This window comes from Capsicum annuum, unplaced genomic scaffold (assembly GCF_002878395.1).
Source record: "Capsicum annuum cultivar UCD-10X-F1 unplaced genomic scaffold, UCD10Xv1.1 ctg81118, whole genome shotgun sequence".
NCBI classification, from domain to species: domain Eukaryota; kingdom Viridiplantae; phylum Streptophyta; class Magnoliopsida; order Solanales; family Solanaceae; genus Capsicum; species Capsicum annuum.
Window position 1 is genome coordinate 1 of NW_025891817.1, and position 7,818 is coordinate 7,818.

The 7,818-nt window shown below is 36.6% G+C and overlaps 1 long non-coding RNA gene and 1 pseudogene across 1 annotated transcript; one reads left to right on the forward strand and one right to left on the reverse strand.

The window, feature by feature from the left end:
* Positions 1-107: 107 nt before the first annotated feature.
* On the reverse strand, positions 108-667 carry LOC124895294. Its single transcript, XR_007051643.1, has 2 exons — positions 412-667; positions 108-316 (listed from the first exon to the last, which is right to left on the reverse strand). It is a non-coding gene; the product is annotated as an uncharacterized LOC124895294 (long non-coding RNA).
* A 1,744-nt stretch (positions 668-2,411) lies between these two features.
* On the forward strand, positions 2,412-5,377 carry LOC124895295 (annotated as a pseudogene).
* The last annotated feature ends 2,441 nt before the right edge of the window (positions 5,378-7,818 follow it).

Consider the following 7,818-nt stretch of genomic DNA (forward strand, 5'->3'; position numbering starts at 1 on the left):
GTTTTAATTTTTTTACTGTTGGGCCAGGCCCGACCCGGCCACTTAGATCTTCCACTTGTGTCGGTAACTGTGCTTCCAGTTTCTTCATGTTTTCTTCCATAATTTTATACCTTATCTCTGTAATAGTCATGGTGGCCAGGGTCGTGCTTTGATGCCACTTGTAATGCTCTTACAAATTGAACAATCGAATTATCAAAAGGGAATTTTATTAATAACGAAACGGGTTACAAATTGCCTCAACCAACTGATATAAGTAATGACTAATCGTAACTAATCAATTACAGTAGCCATGGATGACTTCATGAAATTCGAATACCTGCAATGGTGTTTTCAGAATTGTGGGTTAGAATGAGGAAAAAGGAGAAGATTAGGCAAGGAGAAATTAGAGAGAGAAAGTAGTGAGAGGAATACCAATTCAGTAACTGCCTTCTCCAGCTGGCTAATCAGGTATTTAACAACCTACAACTAACTATAGAACCGATCTCGGCCCTCTATTTGGTTTAATGATCTTTTAATCTTGATTGTCGATTTTATTCCACTTGTAAAGTAACTTCAGCTCTCAGCCAACCATGTGTCACCTTATCCCTTTTATTATTGAATCTAAAAATCCCCAAATTCCATCAAAATTCCCAATTCACAACCCTAAATGCTACTCTTAACTCATAACAGTTTGGTTCCTATAGTTGTATATTCCCTCTAAAAATTTGTTCATTTTTGTACTGATAATGTATGCATACATGCCTTTTGTTATGCTGCCTGAAGTCCTAGGCTTCACATTCCCTAACCGAAGCAATCCTTGACACTATTGTTTTTAAATGGACTTTTTGAATTGTATCTTTTTGTGTTGCTGCATTTAGATTGGGATTAATTTTAATATGGAAATAGCATGACATGTAAACATGTGATGTAAACAATACAACCCACATATGCAACCAAACACTTGGCAATCATATAATACCTATGGGTAAATAATATATGCGTAAGCTAACAAAATATTTCAATGTTGGGCCCATGCTAGCACGGGCCATCACTGCCTAGTATGTATGTATATATATATATATATAATGTTGTGCATTGTTTTTTACTGGATTTTGGATCATGGATCATGACATTATTTTCATCCTTTATCCCTGAGTTACATACTAGTGTTCAATCTACTAACCGTCTTCAAACGCTGTATCTCCATGCAATTCAAGGTCTGTAGGCAAGTCTATCTTTCCTTCATAGTGACTAGGTGTTCTTGGTTAAATTTAGAGTTGAGTTGAAGTGGCGAGCTTCCATCCATTCAAAAGACTTTATTTCATGTATTAGTCCTTATGTCTTAGACTATATTTCAGTTTTGTTTTGGCTATGGTCGGGTGCATGTCCCAACCTATTATTGATACTTAGTTTTGATAGAGGCTTTGTGGATACTGTGGACATGGATACTATGGTTGGTTTGGATATTAATTTTATATAGACTTTTGAGTTCATACTTCATATATTGCTTTATATTAGTATTCATCCTCTGCTAGGCATTCTTGATTGCATTGGAATAGGATCAAGGGGCGGTCTCCGGTCCTCGGTGGACTTGATACCCGTCACAGTCAGGCCCTGATTTGGGTTGTGACATTTAGTTATTTTCAAATTTCAAAATTTGGTATGCAATTCTATGGGTCTAGATTCTAGAATCAGTATATAAGTTTTCTGAGCAAATGACATGATGAAATATTTTACATAGATTCAAATTATATATAAAGACTTAAGAATGAAGAGATGTCACAATTGTCACACAAGGAGACCTCTTAACTCTATCATCCAGAAAAATATTCAGTGGGCCTAATTTATTGCATTGACCTCAAGTGCCATTTTTCATGAGGTATGCACTGATGTTGATCCATGAACTGGGGGAGGGGTATATTTGTTTGTGTTTACATTGATACAAATTCACTTTTCATGAGCTATGCACCGATAATATTCCTCATGGGTTCGACCCCAACCTTGCTGAGTTCTATATTTAATTCAGTGATCGCTTTACACTTTCTTGGAGGTGTAATTTGGGCGTCATAAATTTTAGCATCTTTGTCGGGAGTACGATTGCGAATTGATTGATCGAGTTTGTTAAAGTTTGTTTCATTTGTTGATTTCTAATTTTCTACTATTTCTAAGACATACATCAGTGCAAGCCCAGTACTCGGAGTCAAGGTAACCCCTGATTCCATTTGATCCCGAACTTGAACGAACCTTATGACAGAATCATAAGATGGAGAGAGAAGAAACTTATGATCAAGGAGCCCTGCGTGAAGGGTTTCGTGATGACCCAATAACATTGAATCAACCACCTCCATATGGTGTTCATGAAATTATAGAATAGGTCACTGTTCGTAATGATCGAAGAAAATTCTAGGTAAACACCTGCCCATCGAGCAACTATGGAGAAAAGGTCTAGACATGAGGAGAAAGAACGTCGAGCAGCATTTGACAGATATAGAATTACAAATAAAGAGGTCAACAACCCATTCAGTAGTACTTGCCAGTGTATAATGATCTAGATGAGGATTTAGGGTATGTTGAACCAATTGAGCAAGCACAATGATCTTGTTGCTGAACTTAAAATGAGAGTTTGTTGGTTTGCCTATGGATGATGCAAACTTGTACCTTATGAACTTTGTGGGGATTTGCACTTCATACAATCTGCCTAGGGTGAGTCAAGAAGCTATACGACTGAGGCTATTCCCATTCTCTCTGATAGGAGAGGCGACTTTGTCGTTAAGATAGTTGCCTCATGGGTCTATTACCGTTTGAATGAGTTGAGGATGCATTTTTTGGACCAATTCTTTCTGCCCTATAAAGCATTATAATTTAAGGATAAGATCTACAGTTTCAGACAGTAAAATTCAGAGGAACTATATGATACATAGTTGAGGTTTAAGAAGAAGCTGATGAATGTTCCAAAACACAAAATTATGAAGAGGAACTTGCTTTAGATATTCTACAGAGACTTGGATACAAATACCAAGGTTGTAAGAGCTTTCATGAGTCGTTGTTGGGATCAGGCTTTGGAAATCTTAGAATGGATCACAAAAACCAAACGAGGATGGCATACTCGGAAGGTAGATAGAAATAGAATAAAAAAAATTATAAGAGAGGTTTTGATTTGTCACTGGAGTTCATAAAGTTTACCTTTTAAGATTTTTTATACCGACTTAAAGAGGGTGTTTTGTAGTCTCTACATTTCAAGCCGTCTCTTGCTTTGCAGATGGGACTGGAAAATGAATTGGACACTTTATGTGGGCAATCATACGGCGCAAAGCAATATCATATGGTTGGTATCCACAGGCCATATGTAAAGGGCAATGTTCGTTCTTCTACTCGTCAGTGTACCTCTTGTCTTCATTTGGGCTAGTGCAGGGCGAATTCTTGTATTATTGGGACAAGATCTGAAAATAGCAGCCGATGCAGGAAGTTATGAGCGCAATATGATTCCAACTATTTATGCGTATGGGTTTATTCTGTGTCATATTAGATTTCTGCAAGCACAAAACATTGTGCTACCAATGATGTTCAGTACCGGAATCACTACTTTGCTTCATATATTCACTTGTTGGATTCTGGTCTTTAAATCTGGCTTAGGCAACAAAGGTGCTGCTCTGGCTAATGCCATATCCTACCGGATTAATTTCTTGTTGCTAGCCACGTATATGTCAGAATATCACCTTCCTGCAAAAGCACTTGGACCGGATTTTCAAAAGAGGCGTTTCATTATACTTGGAAATATCTAAAACTTGCCATTCCATCAACTGCTATGTTCTGGTAGTGTTCTTAGTTTTTGTAGTATAACTTTCAACTGAGAACATAAGAGTAGAATTCGTCAAATTTAAGTCCTTAATCCGTCTATGATATTCATCGTTACAAAATGATCAAATGAATCAGACTTTTTTGCTTTTATTGACACAACTTAGAGATTTGGTCTTACAAAATGATGGTTCTGTTGTCTGGACTTCTTCCAAATCCGAAGCTCAAGACTTCAGTTCTTTTTATAAGGTTTGACGTAACAAACAGTTTAGTATTAATCCGAATATCTTATTTCATCAAGACGTTGATAAATTTTTTGAAATATTTCAGCCTTAATACATGCTGGATGGTGTATATGATACCTTTAGGACTAAGTGGTGCCACAAGGTGTATTTTTAACGTCTTTAAACCCTGTTCAATTACATTTTTCTTTATATATATATGTATCTTCACTAGTTCATATGCTGTGTCTTTTACCTCAGTGTGAGAGTTTCAAATGAACTAGGTGCTGGACGACCAGCAGCTCGTTTAGCAGCTTGCACAACAGTATTCTTGGTGGCAACAGAAGGCGTTGCTGCAGCGATGATTTTGATTTCCGTTCGTAAACTATGGGGCTACTGTTATAGCTCTGAGGAAGAAGTAGTGGCATATGTAGAAAAAATGCTAGTCTTGATAGCAGGATCCCATTTCTTAGATGGTATTCAATCTGTATTTTCAGGTTTTTCAAAAGTTTGTCCTAAGATACGACTCTCTCTATTTCATTTTATGTGACACTATATACTTATTAGTCGTTTTAAAAAAGAACTGACACCTTTCACTATTTGGAAACAATTAAGTTTAAGCTTCTCATTTTCCCTTTTTAACTGCATGGTTTTTATAGCCATCACAGTCTCATGGTATGTTTATGAACACGAGTCCAAAAAGTTTCGGTTCTTTTTTCTCTTAAACTCAATGCCTAGTCAAACACTGCCAGATAAACTTAATTAGACGGAGTAGAATCTTTTTGAAAGAGAGTTAAATGACTATTCGACTTCAACAACTACCAAAAATCAGATACTGCGAGAGGGTGTGGATGGTAAAAGATGTTGGGTTAAGTTGAAAGTGTGAATGGTAAATGGAGGAAATAGGCGGAGAAGGAAAAAATGAGATCACACTCAAAAAGGAAAGTATACTCAAAATTTTAGAAAGTCTACTAATTCTTCCACATTGGTAGGAGAAAGAGACTTTTATGTGTTCTTATTAAGAAACACATCTCAACATGAATAGTGAGATAAGAACAAAGAGATGCCTCGCGTCGTCGTCGCTCGGGACTTTACATTTTATGTGAAACTTGTAAAACAAGTGAAGTTTTGATCCAAAAATTTAATGGAATAATTTTCTCCACATGCGTGCGCATTTCAGTCGCCATGCAAGCACATGCGCGATGCATCTCGAAAGAGACGCGACCTTTAGAGAAATAGACACACTGTTTCGGGAAAAGGGCAACCTGCGGACGCAGGTCAGGCGCAGAAGCCTCTGGAATGGGCGAAACGCACCTGTAGCCGCATGTCAGGCACAGTTCCAGGATAGACTGGATGCAGGTGACATGACTGTTCAGAAATAATGCAATTTTCCAGAACCAATGCTTCCTTTCCGAAGGGACACCTAATGGCTATAAATCCCTGACGTATTCCTTAAGTAAAAATATATTTTTGACAACTAAAAACACTTTTTGTCTTCTAAAAACTCTGTGTGATCACCTCTCCATTGAGTGAGTTCGAAAAATTCGATAGTTTGAGGTACCACTACTGTTGGATTGTAAGCCATTTTATCCTGGGAGGAAAATTCCGCAACCTCGGGTACTTGAGGGGAATTATTTTCTTAAGGAAACTGTGAATTCGAAGGACTTGGATTTAATTTCTGTTTCATCTTATTTTATAATAGAAACACACTTCTATTGAAATGTCAATTTTGATCTTGTGTTGAAGGTGTTGAAACTTCTAGTTGTTCTTGAACTTGTGTTGAAGTTTAGTGTATAAATATACAGATTTTGTGTACCCGAAAAACAACAATCTTAAGAAAATAAATTTCATAATCTGTATTATTTGGTTTTTGGAGATTAAAGCTTTACGCTTTCTACTCCATTTGAACTTAACAAGTGATTTAAAGTCATAAAAACTTCATTACAAGTTAAAGGTCATTTGGTTAACGATTGGAAGTCATAAAAACTTCATCGTGAACTAGAAACAAGGGGTGTCTAAAGTTGCTACAACTTTATAAGTAGTATTTCGATGTACTAAAGTTGATTGTCTTTTTGTGACAGGAAAATGACTACTGACAGTCATGTGAATAATGCTGGGACAAGTGTGGCACCAACAAACATTGCCACAACGAGTTAAGCGACTGATCCGCAGGCAATAGCACCAGCGGAGAAACCCGAAAAATTTACAGGTGTTGATTTTAAAAGGTGACAACAGAAGATGTTCTTCTACCTTACAACCTTATGTCTTCAGAGATTTATATTTGAGGAATCTCTAGAGTTGCCCGAAGGAAATTTGGATCAGGAGCTATTTGTCGTTATGGGGGCGTGGAAACATTCTAATTTTCTATACAGGAATTACATTCTAAGTGTCCTCCAAGTGACCTATACAACGTGTATAGTGGAATGAAGACGTCAACAGAGTTGTGGGGTGCATTAGAAAGAAAATACAAGACTGAGGATGCTGGAACCAAGAAGCTATTTGTTGTAAGATTCCTAGAGTATAAAATAATTGACAGCAAGTCGGTTATATCTCAAGTACAAGAACTGCAAGTTATCATCCACGAACTCTTCACGGAAGGCATGAGTTTGGTAAATACCTTAGTTGAACATGTTAAAAAAGTTCTTAATGTTCACATAAACTTTATTGTAGGTTTAGTTGTGAACGAGATGTTTCAAGTCGAGGTAATAATAGAGAAGTTGTCACTTATGTGGAAGGACTTCGAGAACTACTTGAAACATAAATGAAAGGATATGATAGTCGAAGATCTCATAGTGAGACTGCTGATTAAAGAAGACAACAAAGCCGTGGAAAAGAGGTCGAAAGAAAATTCTGCAATAAGTGGAGCAAACATTGTAGAAGACGACCACAACAACTCATAAAAACGGAAGAAAGCTGGACAAAAAAGAAATCTACCTAAAAAGAAATTCAAAGGGAAATGTTTTAATTGTGGCAAGATTGACCACAAGTCAATAGATTGCCGTGCCCGAAAGAAAGGCAAAAAGAAGAACCAAGCAAATATGGTTGAATCTAAGAAAGAAATGGACGATCTTTGTGTCATGCTGTCTGAATGCAACTTGGTGGAAAATCCTCAAGAATGGTGGATGGATTCCGGTGACACTCGCCATGTTTGTATAAATAAAGAGTTGTTTGCTGTATTTGCTCCGGCTCAAGGCGAAGAGAAGATCTATATGGCAAACTCCGCAACTACAAAAGTTGAAGAAACAGGAAAGCTCTGCCTGAAAATGACATCAGACATAGTGTTGACTTTGAATAATGTCCTGTATGTATCGGAGTTACGAAAGAATTTGATTTCTGTATCACTTTTTAATAAAACTAGATTCAAATATGTATTTGTTTCCGAAAAAATTGTACTTAGTAAAAATACTTTTTTGTGAACTACGTTAGACCTAATTCTTGCTATGCAAGATACATAGGCAATCCCTATGATAGGGTTTGGTCCCACTAAGTAAAATTTTTTCACATCCCCAAAAGGTATAATACTAGGGCATATTTTAATAAAAAAATCAAAAAGAATTTCAAAGTTTCCTGCATCTAAAACTGGGGCATTTGTTTTTCTTCTTTCAAAAAATAAAATAAAATATATATATCTCACTTACCTCAGCAGGTACATCATCTCCTGATTACACTTTCCTATTTTTCTACTTTAAGTCTTCATAGGGTACAACATTCTCTAGTTGACATCTTAGGAATTTTTTTTTCTAATTTTCTTATTCGTCTTTATAGCGTACGACATCTCCTAGTTGACATCTTAGGAAACACCATTTCCTAATTTTCTACTTTA